Source organism: Heterodontus francisci, chromosome 25, assembly GCF_036365525.1.
Source record: "Heterodontus francisci isolate sHetFra1 chromosome 25, sHetFra1.hap1, whole genome shotgun sequence".
Taxonomy (NCBI): domain Eukaryota; kingdom Metazoa; phylum Chordata; class Chondrichthyes; order Heterodontiformes; family Heterodontidae; genus Heterodontus; species Heterodontus francisci.
In genome coordinates, this window is record NC_090395.1 from 64,597,255 (window position 1) to 64,616,836 (window position 19,582).

The window sequence follows — 19,582 nt, forward strand, 5'->3', positions numbered from 1 at the left end:
TATGAGAGTATAATTAGATGCCAGGTAGCCAGGAAATAACAAACCAGAGATTAGAAACAAAACCCTGCACTTAGTACAAATGCATGTTTTTATTTAGATTGAGCGTTCTAAATGTATCTTATCTTTCTTCCTTTCCTCTCATTAAAGTCCAAACTGTCCATCTGCCAACTCTAATTGTAATGATTCCTTCCCATGTGGAAGACTGGATGCATTTTCTTCCAAGAGAAATGATTGCTTGCCCTTCTGTTCTTTCTCAGCTCCTGATTCAATTATCTGCAGAAGCTGAGCAATCTCTGGGTCTCAGAAAATACACACAGGTCCAGGCAAACAGATGGTCACTGTGTATCTGAGAGAAATTGTCTCCAGCAGAAGCCAGAAAGAGAGAGATCATACAAACACACACGCTCACACACAGCAGGAAAAGTATTCCACTTATGTCTTCCTCAGTCTCCTAGAAAAGAATGGGGGATTTAGCTGGAAACTCAAATTAGCTGTTGATCTGAGATAATCTTAGAGAGAGGAACAACTGTGTTTTTGTTTCGATTCTCCTCTTTCCCGTCCTGTTTGGAAGACTCCTTATTTTCAGGTGGGGTGGGAAAGGGTTGGGGGGAATTCCACAGGAGATGGTCACCATCCAGAGGGGCGATGAAGAGATTTGTTTTCATGTAGAGAGTTGTTATGTTCTGAAAAGTACAGACTGAAAGAATGCTGGAAGCAGATTCAATAGCAGCTTTCAAAAGGGAATTGGATAAATACTTGTAGGGGAAATAAAACTGCAGGGCTAATGGGAAAGAGCAGGAGAGTGGGTCTGGTTGGATAGATCTTTCAAACAGGCAGGAAGAGCCAAATGGCCTCCTTCGGTACTGGAAGATTCTATGCGGGGAATTTTAACCCCAAACAATAGGTGGGTTTGGAGCAGGTTGGGGGTTAAACTGTTAAAAGTCTGAATCTGGACACCAACTTGCCGCCAAGCCACGCACTTCTGGTTTTAACCTGTGACTGACCCGATCCAAGAAAGTCAGTTGGCAATTTAAATATTATACTGAGTCTGTGAGCCTCATTAATATTCAACAGTTTGAATTTCACTGTGGATGATTGGGTTCCTGGAGCCTCAGGAAACACTGCAGGTAAATCCAGGCAAAGACTGTCAGATCCAGGAGGTAAGTGCCTTTCCAGTCAACTGCTTGATCCAGCAGACCGGCCTGTGATTGGAAACCCCTTTCCCAACCCTTCCAGTCTTCCCCCAACCTTCCCACGAGGCCTCCAACCTTGTGCCCCCTGGTCCCTCTCACCATCCACCCCGCCTCCTGGGTCTTGGACCTACCCGGTCTAGTGGCCTCCTCTGGCCTGCTCCCTGCCCGACTTTTTTTTAATTCATTCATGGGATGTGGGCGTTGCTGGCTAGGCCAGCATTTATTGCCCATCCCTAATTGCCCTTGAGAAGGTGGTGGTGAGCTGCCTTCTTGAACTTCTGCAGTCCATGTGAGATAGGTACACCCAGTGTTGTTAGGAAGGGAGTTTCAGGATTTTGACCCAGTGACAGTAAAGGAACGGTGATATAGTTCCAAGTCAGGATGGTGTGTGGCTTGGAGGGTAACTTGCAAGTGGTGGTGTTCCCATGCATCTGCTGCCCTTGTCCTTCTAGATGGTAGAGGTCGCGGGTTTGGAAGGTGCTGTCTAAGGAGCCTTGGTGCATTGCTGCAGTGCATCTTGTAGATGGTACACACTGCTGCCACTGTGCATCGGTGGTGAAGGGCGTGAATGTTTGTAGATGGGGTGCCAATCAAGCAGGCTGCTTTGTCCTGGATGGTATCGAGCTTCTTGAGTGTTGTTGGAGCTGAAGCCATCCAGTCAAGTGGAGAGTTTCCATCACACTCCTGACTTGTGTCTTGTAGATGGCGGGCAGGCTTTGGGGAGTCAAGAGGTGAGTTATTCGCCGCAGGATTCCTAGCATCAGACCTGCTCTTGTAGCCACGGTATTTATATGGCTACTCCAGTTCAGTTTCTGGTCAATGGTAACCCCTAGGATGTTGATAGTGGGGGAATTCAGCAATCGTAATGCCATTGAATGTCAAGGGGAGATGGTTAGATTCTTTCTTGTTGGACATGGTCATTGCCTGGCACTTGTGTGGCGTGAATGTTACTTGCCACTTATCAGCACAAGCCTGGATATTGTCCAGGTGTTGCTGCATTTCTACATGGACTGCTTCAGTATCTGAGGATTCACAAATGGTGTTGAACATTGTGCAATCGTCAGCGAACATCCCCACTTCTTATGATTGAAGGAAGGTCATTGATGAAGCAGCTGAAGATGGTTGGGCCTAGGACACTACCCTGAGGATCATCCTGCAGTGATGTCCTGGAGCTGAGAGGATTGACATCCAACAATCACAACCATCTTCCTTTGCGCTCGATATGACTCCAACCAGCAGAGAATTTTCCCCCTGATTCCCATTGACTCCAGTTTTTCTAGGGCTCCTTGATGCCGACTGGAAGCTAGGCTTGTCAATCAGGCTGGCCTCTGGGCGGGGAACCTGTTGGTGATGTCACACCCACACAAGTCCCATCCTCTAGGTTCCCTGTACTCTATTGGCACCCCTCCCCTCCCCCCACCCCCACATCACATCCTATGGCTCAATAGTGTCAGAACAGGGTGAGGATCAAACCTGAGATGTTCTCAGTTTGACTCAGATGGTGACTTTTAGCTTTAAATCATCAGGAGGCTTTGATAACTGTTTGGTGAGTTTCTGATTCTCTGAACCACTTTTTCTTGTGGTCAACTGGTGTTGAAAACTGCGGAGAAAAGTGTGATGTTTCTGTTCATGCTGTTAGAAGAATGCCTGAATGGTCACTCGGTAGCACAGAACTTGAGTATTGCTGAAAAAAGAGACATGCTGTCGAAGCTTTGTGTCTTGCACTCATCAGGACAGATGCAAGAATGCCAAATTTCAAAGGGAGCAACAATTTATACTGCATGAGAAAAGGGTGCTGATTGGTTGGAAAGTCGACTCTGATTGGTTGAGGCATTGCCATGGAGAATGCACCAGGGAACTATTGCCCTCCCACACTTTTGTTTAATTCAAAAAAGGTGCAAGGCCTGGACCTATTCCTTTTGCCTGCAGAGGACAGGTCCCTTCGTATGAATATATGTAGCATAAGTGAGCCCCAGCCCGACTGATAATCTTAAATTGGTTGTCAGTGTAATTCTTAGCACACTTGGGATTGCTTAGTAAGCGCTGTCCAATTGCGGAATCTCATCTAACGTTAGACATCTGAGCTTTGCAAGAATGGGCTGGTTGAGTATGGTCAGTACTCTGCCTATTGCGAACAGCCGAAGGGATATGCTGTTTGATACAATCCACCTGTCATTGGGACTTATGGCCTACGTACCTGACATTGCACCGGCACTGGAATTCATATATCACATTGCTCATTTGTTTGGTCGGCAGAACGTTTTTTTGGCTTGATGGCAGCATCCTGTTAGTGGAAAATACCACTCGTGTTGCTACTGCATAGTAGTAGGTGGGTGTAGAGTTTCTACGCAGCAATCTGGGCACAAATTGCATCTGAAATTGTTAGTTTACCAAATTGAAGTTATGGTTCAAGATAATTGTTTATATTCTCCTTGCATTAAAAAATATTCCTTGATGTATTTGAGAGTGGTAGCCTGGTGCAATGTTATTAATACAGCTCAAAAAGCATTTTAATAAGAGCGTCGAGTCCCCAACCTGTCAGTAACCTCACTTTAAATCACTGAAAATGACTTTAAAAAACTGGTACAGAACCATATATTAATTTCATTGATGTACATTCATAAATTAAGTATTTCTTAGTAAATGAATTATTTTTTAATATTTAAAACTTTTAAAACGTGCCAACTACTACTTTTGAGCCTAAAAAAGCAGCTTAATTTGAAGAGCCTCCTTGAAAGCCCGCAAACGGTCACAGTAGGTGAAAGCTCTCTATGCCTATTATTTCGATTTGGGGGCACTTTCAGCTTCCAGCGTGATGTTTTTTAAACCAGCATTAAAGATCGCGAATACTCAACTTATGCTGGACATAACTTGCTCTTAAAGTTCCTCAATCCTTTACGTTGGTTTGGGTGATTTTGGGCAAACAAAGTAACGGAAACTCTTCGAAATGCTCCATAAAGGAAGATGGAAATGATATTCAGGGTGAAAGGAGGAAGAAAGCCTCTATAAGCAGTTCAAATAAAGCTAAGAATGACTTAAAGAGTGAGCTTCAAATACTTGTACACTTGGGCAATTTCACAAATAATGGCTACCAACCTGCCCTCTATTCCACTGGCACCAAGATCCTCTTCATAAAGTAGAATTATGTTTTCCAATATAAAAGGAAGAATAGAATGATAATGAAAAGGAAACAGTGCTGGTTGGTGAAAAAAAGTACAAAGTTAAGACATTATAATAAATTCTGCATGGTATGTGGCAGTGATAGAAAACACTTTGGAATGATAAGGGCTGAAAACAATATAGTTTCACACGGAAAACAACTTTGTACCACAACACACAGCTGAGTTAAAATAAGCCAGCAGCTCCTTCTAATGTGTAAACAGTCTGTTGCCCAGATACATGTCCATCAGGCCGATGAGTAAATTGTGTGAAACAACTGAACAAATACAATTATCAGTAAATCTACACAGGGTTTTGTTAATAAGGTTATCACTGTGCAAATAAAACTGAGAGCAGGTTTGAGAAGAGAGAGTAACAGCTGTCAGGCTGTAACAACCTCTCGTATCAACAGCTACATGGCCATAATTGTTAGTGAATTAATACTGTTAAAGAACTCCACAGTTACATTAAACCTGAAAAAGTTCTGTTAAAATTCTCTGGAAACTTAGTAAGACCATACTCGGAGTACTGTGAACTGTTCTGGTCTCCATGTTATGAAAAGATATAGAGGCACTGGAGAAGGTGCAAAAAAGATTTACAAGGATGAGACCAGAACTGACAGGTTATACCCATCAGGTACAATTGAACAGGCTGAGGCTCTTTTCTCCAGACCAGAGAAGACACGGGGGTGATCATCAGGATTATGAAAGGTTTTGACAGGGTAGACGTAGAGAAAACGTTTCTGCTTGCAGACAAGACCAGAACAATGGCCAAAAATATAAGAAAGAGGGATGGGTGGAGGCTTGTGTGGAGCATAAACACTCCTCTGCACCTGTTAGACCAAATGGTCTGTTTCTGTGCTGTAAATACCCGATGAAACTTTGGCCGGAATTTTACACCACCCCAGCGAGCCAGATGGTGGCAGGAGGGTGGCGTCAAATTGAGCGGGAGGCCTTCCCGCTCCCGCCTCCGCCCCACTTTACGTGGGCCTGGGGGGATGGGGGGGGGTGTGAGAAGTGGGCTGCCCGCCACAGGCCAATCAAGGCCCTTAAATGGCCACTTAAGGGCCTTTGCCCACCTCCACCGGGATTTTACCCATGGCAAGCAGGCGCCCAGGAGACGTGAAAGGCCGCCCAGTGAAATTTGGCAGCCTCTCAGCACACCCGGGGGTGGGGGGGGGGGGGGGTGGGTGGGGGCCCACTTCCCCAACCACCTCCAGGACCCGAGATGCCCCTCATCCCCCCAAACGACCACTCTTGCCTCGCCGGGGAACAACCGATTAGCCCGGCGAGGCAAACCCAAACTTACCTGGACCCCTGGCTCCATGTGCTCGGCTGGGCTACAGTCCCAGCAGTGGCTACCGCTCCCGGTGATTGGACGGTAGCTCAATGAGGTGGGACTTCCTCCCTCAAGCGGGTGGAGGTCCCCCCTCGAAACAATTAAAGCCCGGGGACCCGTAAAATGCAGGACGGATCCCCAGGCCGGGCGGAAGCGAGGTCGCCATCAACTTTTATGTCAGTGGCCAGCTCCTGTCTACCCGATATAAAATCCAGCCCTTTGTATTCTTTCCTTTATTGCTTTATTTTCATCCAAACAGGCATGATCAGAGCTCCCATTGATGCAAGTGTAGGAGGAAGTTGAGGGCGGGGAGGGTGGCAGTGGTTACCTTGAGAGAACTAGGCCCGAGATGATGTACAAAACATTTCTAATTTTACATGGCTCCCTCACAAAGTGGGCAGCATTGGGGTAAATCTTTAAGGTTTCTAGGGATGGAGGAGTGGGGGTGGTGGGTGGTGGGCTCCCCTACACCTTACCACCCTCCTTAGCCTGGGCTGCTGGAGAGCAGATTTCCCAGCAGTTTAGGACAGACAGGTGCCCAAAGTGTGCCCCTAAAGATGCCAGTGCCTGCCGACCCCTAGCTCAGTAGATGCTCTCCCCAGGACCTTTAATACTTCAGCAGTCAGTGACGGAGGGCGCTGGTAGCTTGATTCCCAGCAATAGTACTGGGATTACTGCCCCAGGTGTTTTTGGGGCTAGTACCTCCGGGATGGCATAAATGTCCATACTGGCCTCCCCTGTTCCTCTTCCCTTCCATGATCGAGATGCAGAAGCCTTTTTGTTGTCGTTATGCATGTGCTTTAGTATTTTTATATTCAGAAACAGATGCAAAGGATCAAGGTCCATGCCATAGAATAATTCCAAAGTTGCAAAGAATAGGAGGGAAGAGAAATCAGTAAGTGATCATTGTTTTTAAAACTTTGAGCTGATGGATTTGTTGCTCCAGATCCTATTTCTTCTGCTTGGGCAGTCTACAACTAGGGACATAATCTAAAAATTAGGGTCAGACATGTTACGGCCAAGTGCAGAGGGGGTCTCAGATTCCCCTCTCGCCCTTCCTCTTATTTGACTGCAACAGGGCTTATTCCTTTTTAAACCGTAGTTGTGTTTCCCACTTCCGTAAGTGTTTCATCTTTTCCCTTTACTGTGACTGTGAAAGAACCGATCGGACAATTTTCTTGAGGTTAAACAAGATAGAGGTAAGTTTATTATACTTAACACTCTTACCCCGATTTAAAAATACTAAAAAATATGCTACACATTCACGTACACATTCACACGAGAATCGCACACACACAAATAGATTACAGAGGGAAAAATAGATTTGGTGTAAAAACAAGAAACGCTGGAAATACGCAGCAGGTCTGGAAGCATCTGTGGACGTTTCAGGTCAGTGACCTTTCTTCAGAACTGATTGGTGTTTGGATTAAAGTCCAGAATAAATGGAACTTAAATGCACAGTCTGTGAAGTGGGTGATCCAGTAGTCCGCGGCTGAAGCTGTATTCTTGAAGTCCTCGCTAGTCAAAGTGCGCTTTGGCTGGCTTGCTTTGCTCAAGGTTTCCCTTAAGGCAGAATTATGGTTGGCTCTCTTCCCCTGGTCGTTGGCTGTAGCAGTCTGTAGGCTTGGAGGGTTGTCCGGTTGCAGCTGCTTTTCAAACGTGATGTTTTCTGGGGAGAGAGAGAGAGAAAGGGAAGCCTGCAGCCTTGTCTGCTGCTGCCCACTCAGTTACTGCTTGTCTCTTTGTCTATGTAACCACTCCCAGTTTCTTCCCAGAGGGACAGACGGTCACATGGTTCTCTCAATCCTTTTGTTTTTAATGAGGTCCCAAGTCTAAAACCCAAACCTTTCTCAGGTGAGGTTGTCAGGGTTACCCCCTGGAGGGATGTCTGTATTTATGAATGCCTCGAAATGGTTTGGAATGTCCCACTAACGAGGGTGATCTGGCTAATCTACTCAGTTAGCTAAAGCATTGTTCTGGCTGGGCTTCTTGTTCGACTTTTTGTCTCCAGTTCAATCTCCTGGTAGTTCAGATGCAAATTGCACTGGCCATCTTGATTGCTCGTTATTTTAAAAATTAACTTGTAGGATTTTTCCATTAAAAGTCTAATGTAAGTTTCCAAATAATGAAATCAATATTTCTCATTTGGCATGTAGGGTTTTCTTGACAGACCCTTCAGGAGTGAAATTAGGAAACATGTCTACACAGAAAGGGTAGTAGACATTTGGAACTCTCTTTCGCAAGCAGTAATTGATGCTAGATCAATTCTTAATTTTAAAACTGTGATTTTTGTTAAACAAAGGTATTTTGGGATATGGGGCAACAGCAGTTTTATGAAGTTAGGTCGTCAGCCATGATCTCCTGGAATGGCGGAACAGACTTGAGGGTCTAAATGGCCTCCTCCTGATCTTATGATCCTATGTTCCTAGACTCCATTGATTTAGTTACATGTGGTTGGACCTGCTGCATCCATCATTATTGGTCCAGTTATAGTTACTGAACTACTGACCACCTCCAGGCGCGTATCCATTGTCTCTCGAGATAAGGAGGCCCAAAAGAAAGTTACTGAACTGATGTATCAGTAATTACTGCTCAGGTTATATGTGCGGAAATGCAAATTTGCCTAGTTTATTACAGTTATGTGTGCACAGACTTATTATACTGGTCTCTATTGCAGTTACGTACTTAGGGAGAGTTCAGACTGGTGCTCCATTCTGTAACCCGATGCATGTGGAACCAATCCCATTTCTATTGATTTGGCATTTTGTAACCAACATTTGAAACAGACACAGTCAAAACAAAACTACTGCAAAGATCAAATCAGGCAAAATTAATTTTGTATAAATATTACTACTGTTTTTATCACTATGAATATTTACAATTGTCCTTTTGAGGATTACATTAAAACTTCTATGACATGATTAAAAATATATTTCAATCCAACTCCATAAGTTGAAAAATGTAAACTTTACTAATTTTGTAATTCTACCTTTTAATAACCATCACTGGAAACAGAAAGCAAATCAAAATAAAATTGAAACCTTTTTCTCCTGCAGTAATAATTTGAAATGCATTATTTTGGATTTTTTGTAGTTCTTGTTATTTATGCAGTCTATTTATATTATAGTATAGCTTCAATAAGTGGTTCTGGAATATTATTTGAGGGTCCTGATGCTAAGAAAACCACTATGGTCCTACTGTGGGCAGATTCCACAGCATAGGAACAGTAGTTAATTATCCTACACTACAACTGTGACTGCACTTAAAAAGTTCTCCGTTGGCTGGAAAGTGCTTTGAGACATCTAGTGGTCCTGATAGGTGCTATATAAGTGCAAATCTCTCTTTTTTCAGCTACACATGTTCAGTTCATTGAAGTGACAGAACATTACAGCACAGAAACAGGCCATTCAGCCCATCAGGTCTGTGCTGGTGTTTTTCACCACCTAGTCTAATCCCACTTTTCAGTTTGCTCCCACACCCTTAAATGTTATTTTTCAGGGAAAAAATTATCTAATTCCCTTTGAAAATAACTTATGGACTCTGTATTTAGGTTAACAATTTGTGACCAAATAACTGGAGAAGACACCTATATCAGTGCTGTTGTAACTTTGTATTATGTTTAAGGCCCCTGATGTCTTTTCTACTTTGTTTCTGACTGACAGTTTTTTTTAACAAAAGCTTCATTATTACAATAGTTAGATGTCAGCTAGTCTGTAGTACTACTGTCAATGGTATACCTGAGACTGACTGAAGTGACAGAGAGTTTCACAATGCCAACATTTCACTGCTGACATTCAAGAAAATAGAAATTAAATCACTGGAGAATAGAGGAGAGTAAGTGTTAGAGACCTCCAAGCACAAGAAGAAGTACAACATTGTGCTTCAAATAGTTCCAAGTGGATGTAGACTTTATTTCGGACACTTGAGTCATTCAACATATGCACATGTTCCACTGAATTATGAGAACATTATGATAGAATGGTTCTTGGAAACCTACAAAGTAAGATGCAATAGCCAAGCATAGGAGAAGAGAATCTAAATAGCACTCTGCATCTTCAAACTGATTCCAAAGTTCCACCTTGAGGGCTATAGGTGAACTCGAGCAGCTTAATCGCTATGACCCCAAGTCAGAATTACCCCCTTCTCCCACTAAAACAGTGAAGCACAAGTGTGCACACAAAACCCTTCCTGCCCATGACAAGGCAGACTTCCCCTCTCCTATCACATTGTTAATCTATTGGTGCACATGTTGGAATGTGTTACATGTATTCCCTTAATTAACATCACGATTGTCAACAACTTGCATTTTAATGTAGAAATATTATTGTATGATGCTTTATGGAGGGGAATAAAAGGTATGGACACCAAGCCATGGTGGGAGAGTTAGGAAAGGTGATCATCAGCTGAGTCTTATGATGGATTTTAATAAGGCTTTTAAAGTTGCAGAGAGTAACTTCCCACCTATTAGAGTATTGCAAATATCAGCATGACTCACTCGGAGCAGTTTTACCTCTCAGTCACAAGGTCATGGGTTCAAGCTCCACTCTAGGATTTAGCCATATAATCTAAGTTGACACTTCAGCTCTGAGGGGTTGTTGCATTGTCAGAGATGTCGTCTTTTGGATGAGATGTTAAATCGAGGCCCAGTCTGGCCTGTTCCAGTGGATGTAAAAGATTCCATGGCACTATTCGAAGAAGAGCAGGGGAATTCTCTCAGCTAATACCAGGGAAACAGATTAACTTGTCATTTGTCTCACTGCTGTTTGTGCGACTGAGTTGTGTGCAAACTGGTTGCTGCATTTATCTACATGACAACAGTGACTACACTTCAAAAAGTATGCTGTGAAGCACTTGGGGTTGTTTGGAGGATGTAAAAGGTATTTTATAAATGTAGGGTTCTTTCTTTATTTTATTACATAGCAGCATGCAAGACACTTTTGTGTATATTGCATAATTTGTTCCTATTTGGAATCAGTGACCTCCATGTCCTGCTCTCCTCCTGTTTTATTTGGATTTCAGTACCGAACTCCATAGAGATAGTGGGCTCTGCGGTGTAACACGGGGACCTATGTTACAAATGTTTGGGACTGACTCCCTGTGTTTATAAAGGTATTAGCTCAACAAAGATTCATAGACGCACATTTCCGAGGTCTGGACTTTGTCAGTTTTCTGACGACTGTTAATACTTAGGACTGCAACTGACAGTGGGAGAGCTATGGGACTGCGGTTGGTTACATTTTTGTTATATAAAAATGACTTAATCGGCTCTGGATAAACTCTTTTCCCAAATGGAGGAAAATACTACTTGCAAAAATGACCAAACTCCAGGCCCTGTGACTCATTATGTTCCAAAAACCACCATTCCTAAACCTAAATTGTTATGGACCAGTATCATATACATAAATTTGAACCTGACAGTCAAAATTTGTCATTGTTTATATACAATGTGTAAGAAATTTAAAAAGGATTGGCCCATCTTGTTTTGAAACAGGAAACTTATTCAATTTAATGATTGAGTGACTGAAGCAATTTAAAAATGATTTGGTTTGCAATCAAGAAAATGGACAAAAGCCAGAGAAAATGTATTACAAACATGACATAAAAGCCAAAATGAACACATTAAACATTTCTCCTTTTTTGTTCTTGGATTCTGCCCAGTGAATTGGAGTCAATTTTAGGGCAGGTCTTTCAATTACTGAAGATGTTCTCGACTCTATGTTAATTATAGTAAAACCGTAATGGGGGATGGGGGGGGAACTCTGCTTCAAGGATACTTTCAATAAAACAAGCATCCTCCGGTCCAAACATGGTGATTCGTGTTGACAAGGGAGTGAGAATGGATGAGACAGACAAACTAAAAAATGAGAGAGGGAAGTGGGTGGGTAGAGTACAAAAGAAGGGTGAGGAAAGGGGTAATAGCCAAGCAAGAGGGAAAGCCATAGTTATTAGGGTAGAAAGGCAGGATAAGGGGGGGGGGGGTGGAATTGACAGAAAGGATGGAGGAAGTCATGAGACTGAACTGTGGACATAAGACCGTCCAGAAGCGGTCAATATTCTTTCCTGTTAAAGAAAAGTGCCAAGCTTATTACAGTACTTCCTGACTTCCTGTTTCGAACATTATATTATCTTCTTGTGGGTTTATTTGGAACTTGATCATTTGCAAGTTGATTTGTGTCATGTCCCTCATTCAGCCAAATAAAGTATCCGATAAAGACCTATGTGTTAATTAGTTAAAGCCTTGCAGCTGATTTGACGCACCAAGGATCCTCCTTCATATGTCAGCTTGGCTCAGTTGGGATCACTCTTTCCCCTCTTTCGCTCTTTTCCCATCTTTTCCTCTTCTGGACTCAATGGGCCAAATGGCCTCCTGTGTTTTAACCATTCTATGATTCTATTCTAAGTCAAAAGATTATGTGTTTGAGCCCCACTATGGACTTGAACACACAATCTAGGCTGGCATTTCAATGCAGTACTGAGGAAGTGCTGCATTGTTGGAGGTGCCATCTTTGGTGAGGTGTTAAACCAAGGCCCCATCTGCCTACTCCATGTAAAAATTCAATGGGTATTCAAAGCAGGGAATTGTCTTGGTCAAAATTCCTCCCTGAACCCATAAATCTCTCTAATATGGCTGAAATTTAACAAAGGGTTGCAGCAATTCAAACAAAAAGTAAAATTCCAGTGTGAATTTCTATATTGCTAACAAACTTGAGCACATTCTTGTACCATTGATCCTTTTCCCTTATGAATGGATTATTTTTTGAAGTGAATTATGAATAGTGAAAGTGGTCAGCTTTATCTTTGGATACACCATTAACTGCAGGAGAGAGAAAGATTTATGTAGTGCTTTATCACATTTTCAGGAAGTCCCAATGTGTGGATACTTTTAGAATGCACATCATGAATTATGGATTCTAGGGCACAAAAGTAAAATGACTCCACTGCATCATTTCACTTTGACAATGTATTAGCATCAGGAATTATTAGTTTACAAGAAGAAAACAGAGCAGAATAAACTTTTACAGTCATTTGAAGCGCCACATTTCTTCATGCTCAAGACTATCAGAAGGCTCAGAAGCAGCATATTACTAATGGGCGGCACAGTGGCGCAGTGGTTAGCACCGCAGACTCACAGCTCCAGGGACCCGGGTTTGATTCTGGGTACTGCCTGTGCGGAGTTTACAAGTTCTCCCTGTGACTGTGTGGGTTTCCGCCAGTTGCTCCAGTTTTCTCCCACAGCCAAAGACTTGCAGGTGATAGATAAATTGGCCATTGTAAATTGCCCCTAGTGTAGGTAAGTGGTAGGGAATATGGGATTACTGTAGGATTAGTATAAATGGGTGGTTGTTGGTCAGCACAGACCTGGTGGGCCAAAGGGCCTGTTTCAGTGCTGTATCTCTAAATAAATAATGTTATTGCACTAACTGTAGGCTGCAAGGATGCTGTAGTGTGTTTCTTTAACATAGAAGCCTTCTACTGTCGTTAATTGCACTGAAATTTGAGCAGTTTAAAAAAAATTTTTAAATCCTCACTCTGTCGTTATGTTTTCTCTGCATTTATGCTCTTTGGCACAGACTTGGTCTTCTCCATTCTTCATACATGGTTCAGTAACATATTCAATTTTATAGAATTCAGAGATGAGTATGGAGGGAGAAGTTTTATGTATATTGTCATGAAGACCCCCACCTGCCAAGAATGAGGCATATTAATTTTGTCATATGAATATCAATTTTAAACTGTTGCTGGAGTGAAGAGATGACTTGTTTAAAGAGACCAGCAGTGGCTGGAAGAACATTTGCATACTAAGGGACAGTGCTTGGAGAGGCAAATGAATTGCTCACTGATTCAATTAACCGTGATTGGTCTGGGAAATGGTGATTCACATCTTGTTGGTGTAAGAGACAGCACTACATTCCCCCACCAAGAGCTTTGGAATCCACAAACACAAGAGTTTGTTGAAAATACTTAGTCACATGATTAACCTGCTGGCCAACTTGGAGTTTTGAATTGCGCTCACAGGACGGTTTGAAGACACAGACTGCCGTTTGCAACTGAACCTGGAACAAGACAGCCTCTCTCCTGGCTGGCTCTCTCTCACTTTCTCATAGGCCTCCGGACCCACTGAAGACACGTAAACCTAAAGAGAGAAAAGACTCCTACATCGAAACAAGTGAAAGCGTGCACTGGGGCCCAACAAACTGCTAGACTTAACGGCAACCAAAGACTCAACATCAAACTCAGAGGACTGTAACTACAATCCATCTATTGCCTCCAACTTTTGCCCTTTATTCTTTTCTACTTTTTCTGTCTCTATCTGCGTGCATGCTAGCATGGTCGTGTCGCGTATTCGTAGCTGTTACCCGAATTAGAGTTTAAGATTAATAAACTTCCATCTTTCTTGTTTAAATCTAAGAAAACGTGTCTAACTGATCTTTTCGCCTTACAATTGGAAAGAGGTGAACAAAGATTCACTGAGGGAGAGCTAAAACACGATGTTTTTTAAAAATTAAACCCTATTACGGTTAAACCAGGCAAAGGCTGAGAGGGACCCCCTAGACCCTTTTCTCACCTGTTTGTAACAATATCTTATGTGTATTTTTGCAGTTTTTTGGTATAATAGATTTAGGGAAGATTTTCTATAAAATGTAATGGCCATAAGAGAGATGACTGTGATAAGGACACAGATCTTATGAGTTTGACCCTGGCAGTTGCTGACTGAACTGAAAGACAGAGACATTGTGTAGGGTGACAACCAGCAAGTCACATATTCCCCATGTTTCTAATTTATACTCCAACAACCTTGGTTCAAGAAGAGATGATGAACTGTTGTAGTTAAGTTGCTACTTGCAAAGGCAGTTTTACCTTGGTGCCCAAGTCCCAGAATTGCTGCACTCACAAAGCCATGATCTTCATGGCTTGCACTCCTTGTGATTTACCTGAGTGATGCGGCACCACTCTTGGAGTCATAGAGTCATACAGCACAGAAACAGGCCCTTCGGCCCATTGTGTCTGTGCCGGTCATCCAGCACCCAACTATTCTAATCCCATATTCCTGCACTTGGCTTGTAGCCTTGTATGCTATGGTGTTTCAAGTGCTCATCTAAATACTTCTTAAATGTTGTAAGGGTTCCTGCCTCCACCACCTCATCAGGCAGTGCATTCCAGATTCCAACCACCCGCTGGATGAAAAAAAATGTCCTCAAATCCCCTCTAATCCTCCTACCCCTTACCCAAAATCTATGCCCCCTGGTTCTTGACCCCTCTGCTAAGGGAAAAAAGTTTCTTTCTATCTAACCTGTCATTGCCCCTCTTGTACACCTCAATGATGTCCCCCCTCAGCTTTCTCTGCTCCGAGGAAAACAACCCTAGCCTTTTCAGTGTCTCTTCATAGCTGAAATACTCCAGCCCAGGCAACATCCTGGTGAATCTCCTCTGCACCCTCTTGCTTTTGATTATTTTCGAAGAAGAAGACCCAAGCATTGTGCACACATGGATGGAGGACTGTGATGTACCAGCATCATGATGCATGTCCCTATATACTGGGTGAAAAAAAATCAGCAAAATAATTAATAGAGAACTGAATATAATGATAAGAACCTTAGGGATATTGAAATTCATTGAAAATTAAAAAGCAGAGCATCCGTAGTGATTGATGCAGTACTGGTTCTGCACATCTGCTTGCTTACATTCAAATACACAGAACTAACCCTGGGAATTTTAGCAGACACATACAGGAAATGCCAAGTTTGACAGCAGGTCACAATAGTCATGAAAATTTGAAAATGTAAACCTGCCAAGATCACAAGCTTCATAGGTGAGCAAGCCTTTGGCTTAGTGGTAGAACTCCTCCCTCTCACTCAGAAGTAGCAGCGTTTGAATCCCACTCCAGACAGTCCATGCTGAGTGGAGACTGAAGCTCTGGCTGTGAATCCTAGCTTGACATCCATTGGGATACTTGTTTCTGGTGTGTGTCTCCCTTGTCATATGTATTGTGGGAGCCAATAAAATCTTCCTCCCATATAGGATCAACCATGCTATTGGCTGGTATAAAGATGGTTGTGATCGGAGAAAGAGTTTTCATGTTGCAGCTGGTCAGACTGTTAGCCTGAAAATCCTTCCACTATTTTATAAAGGGTGTGAAGATATAAAAATAACAACAGCTAGCTGTATATTTGTGAGTGTCATTGCAGGCAGAGTTGACGTAGTTTTGTGAAAGGGAAGTCATGTTTAAGTAATTTATTGAAGTTCTTTGAAGAAGTAACATGTGCTGTGGATAAAGGGGAACCGGTGGATGTATTGCACTTAGATTTCCAGAAGGCATTTGATAAGGTGCCACATCAAAGGTTATTGCAGAAAATAAAAGCACATGGTGTAGGGGGTAACATATTGGCATGGCTGGACGATTGGCTAGCTAACAGGCAGCAGAGAGTAGGCATAAATGGGTCATTTTCTAGTTGGCAAGACGTAATGAGTGGTGTGCCACAGGGATCAGTGCTGGGGCGCAACCTTTTATAAATTATATAAATGACTTGGATGAAGTGGCCGAAGGTATGGATGCTAAATTTGCTGATGAGACAAAGATAGGTAGGAAAGTAAGTTGTGAAGAGGACATTAGGATATAGATAGGTTGAGTGAGTGGGCAAAGATCTGGCAAATGAAATATAATGTGGGAAAGTGTGAAATTGTCCACTTTGGCAGGAAGAATAAAAAATAAGCATATTATCTAAATGGTGAGAGATTGCAGAGCTCTGAGATGCAGAGGGATCTGGGTGTCCTAGTGCATGAATTGCAAAAAGTTAGTATGCAGGTACAGTAAGTAACTAGGAAAGCGAATAGAATGTTATTGTTTATTGCGAGGGGAATTGAATACAGAAGTAGGGAGGTTATGTTTCAGCTATACAGGGCATTGGTGAGACTAACTCTGGAGTACTAAGGAAGGATGTAAATGCGTTGGATGCAGTTCAGAGAAGGTTTATTAAAACCTGGAAAGGGTGGGTTGTCTTATGAGGAAAAGTTAGACAAGCTAGGCTTGTATCCGCTGGAGTTTAGAAGAGTAAGAGGTGACTTGATTGATACATATAAGATCCTGAGGGGTCTTGACAGGGTGGATGTGGAAAGCTTGTTTCCCCTTGTGGGAGAAACTAGAACTAGGGGTCACTGTTCAAAAATAAGGGGTCACCCATTTAAGACAGAGATGAGCAGAATTTTTTTCTCTCAGAGGGTCGTGAGTCTTTGGAACTCTCTTCCTCAAAAGGCAGTCGAAGCAGAGTCTTAAAATATTTTTAAGGCAGAGATAGATTTTTGATAAGCAAGGGGGTGAAAGGTTATCGGGGGTAGGCGGGAATGTGGAGTCGAAGTTACAATTAGGTCAGCCATGATCTTATTGAATGGTGGTGCAGGCTCAAGGGGCCGATGGCCTACTCCTGCTCCTGATACGTATGTTCGTACATTCTTAAGGCAGCAAGAAATTACATTTGCATGGCAACAGTCCCTCAGTACTGCACTGAAACATCACTTTAGATTATGTTCTCAGGTTCTGGACTGGGGTTTAGAACCCACTACCTTCTGACTATCATCCGAACTAAACTGACAAAATCATCTGAGCACCCTCTCAAGGTAAGAGTTTGTTGGAAAGGCAGCTCGAGGTGCTTGGCACCACCCAGGAGGGAGTTTCACAGGCAGGAAGACTCTGCTTGAATTCTCAGCACTGATCCTGTGTGCAGAATTGTTGCACCGAAAGCACCTTTCAAGTAACAGAGCTTCCATGGCATTTCACCAGACATGGGAAGTCATGGAGCAGGAAATGGGAGATGTACATAACGGGTGTTACTTCTAGAAATCTGGCCAATACAAATTCAATCTTTAGGCCCAAATATAGCCATCATCCAATTGGCTGACTGGCATTAATTGCAAATTGCAACAGTGTCTGCAGACTAGACTACACTTCTGTTGCTGCAGGTAAAGTATGATCTTTTGTGAAGGTAGATTTAGGTGGTAAAAGTTACTCTTTGTGTTGCCGGAGATACCTGATTTTAAACCAAAGGAAGGCTCACTTAAGTTTTAGTTTTTTTTTTGATGAGTAGGTCTGACTGTATGAAGACTCCTCACTACCTTATAGAACCATGCAGCATAACAGGAGGTGTTTCAGCCCATCATGCCTGTGCTAGTTCTTTGAAAGAGCTCTCCAATTAATCAATCTCCTACTCTTAGGAACATGGGAACAGGAGGCAGTTCCACCACTCGAAGTGCACGATGGCTGATCTGTATTTCAACTCCATTTGTTTCAAATCCCCCTTCCCTAACCAAAATCTGCCAACCTCAATTTTCAATTGCCCAAAGCTCAATAGCTTTTTGGCAGAGAGTTCCCGATTTTTCCATAGACTTCCAAATGTTTCCTTTCCAAGTATTTATCCAATTCCCTATTTAAGATTACTATTGAATCTGCTTCCACCGCCCCAGGCAGCGCATTCCAAAAATCAACATTAAAAACTCGCCAGGGTTAAAATGAGAATCAATGTTTATGAAATCCCGAACTTGTGCATTAATATGTGCCGTCCCTTTTCTTAAACTGGAGGGAAAAAAATTCAGCAAGCTGGGCAGTCGGCATTAACTTTGTAAGTGAGGAGAGTGGCAACAGGCCAGCTTTGATCCACGTTGCCTTCCTGAAATTCAGTTGATTCAACTTTGCATTTAATAGTCCAAAAAAAACAGGTAAGATTTATTCCGACCCTCAAGTTTTGCTGCAGTAATTGTTGAACCTTTGTGTATATTGCTTGTTAATTTCGCCTGCATTGTAAACACAACTGGTGTGCAGTGATGCTCATGCCTTCTTTAAAAGAAAAAATACTCTCTAAAAGTCATTTTTAGGGGGGGGGGGGGTTACACTCCTCGTGCTGCAAAGAGCCACCTTCAACTTGACCTCTCTCAAAGTCCCAAAAAGTTTGCGCAGTCCCCAGGAAACTTTTTTTCCCCCCCAGCTGCCTGCTGATTTGCAGAGGCAGGGTTCACTGCCTGGCAGATACATTTCAGACCATAACTCTTGTCAATTTCTTCTTCCTTCCGCCCTCAGTGCGCAGGCTCGGGCCTCCGCTGATGGGTTGGTTACATTTTAACCTGGAGTCTGTTTCGCTACAGTGCCGAGTCTTTTAAGAAGGAACTCTGATTGAGGGAAGAACCCACATCGTTGTTGCGATTCAGCATCGTGTTGCAGGTACCCTATGAGCGTGTTGCTTTTGAAAATTATTTTCTGTGCGCGTTGCCCATCCCCTTTTATTTATTTATTTTCCGTTGCGTATCTTAAAGGGAGTCAAAGGTTTCTTAAAAGTTCCAAGTCTAAACTTTTCCCCCAAACTCTCTTTTTTCGTATATTCGATTTAAAGCGGAAAACTTTTTTTTCCCCAGTTCGAGCGGCAAGTGGTGCTGAAAGGATGCCAGTTGGAGAGGGGCTTGTGCTGTTTTTAACGTGACGTTAGGCTTTGAAAACAAAAGCTACTGATTTCTGCTGAAGGCAGAGTTGAGGAGTACATATTTCACATGAATCGTTTGAAATGGCTGTTATGCTGTGGGTTTTTGCCCATGCTTCCATTCATAGTCCAATTTCCTCTGTTCGGGTTTTTAAAACATATGAAAATTGTGGTACTGTGAAGTTTTTTTTTTGCCTTAAGTTGTGTTGCTTCCATGGCATCTCCCATTCCTATCCTAACCTCTTCCCCCCCATCTCTTTCTCCTCATTTCATTTAAGTGTTTTGGCGATAGTTGTTAGGTGTGGTGAACGAATGTAATTTAATTTTTTTTAAAGGGGATTGGGAAAGCCAAAAGGACAAAAGATGGAGCTATCTCGTCAATTTCTTAGCTTGCTGGGGGGGTTTAGCTAGAATCCCCAGCAACGATTCAGA

General features: G+C 42.7%; 1 protein-coding gene across 2 annotated transcripts in view; it reads left to right on the plus strand.

Moving 5' to 3' along the window:
* The window catches only part of LOC137383941 (solute carrier family 45 member 3-like), a 166,085-nt gene that overhangs the window by 30,577 nt on the left and 115,926 nt on the right, over positions 1-19,582 (plus strand). Inside the window, exon 1 of one of the 2 annotated variants that reach the window (XM_068057363.1) lies at positions 18,771-18,897. The exons of the other annotated variant lie outside the window; for it this stretch is intronic. The gene's annotated coding sequence lies outside the window, so the exon portion shown is untranslated. Of the gene's footprint in view, positions 1-18,770; positions 18,898-19,582 lie in introns of those variants that run through there. 2 annotated transcript variants of the gene reach the window in all.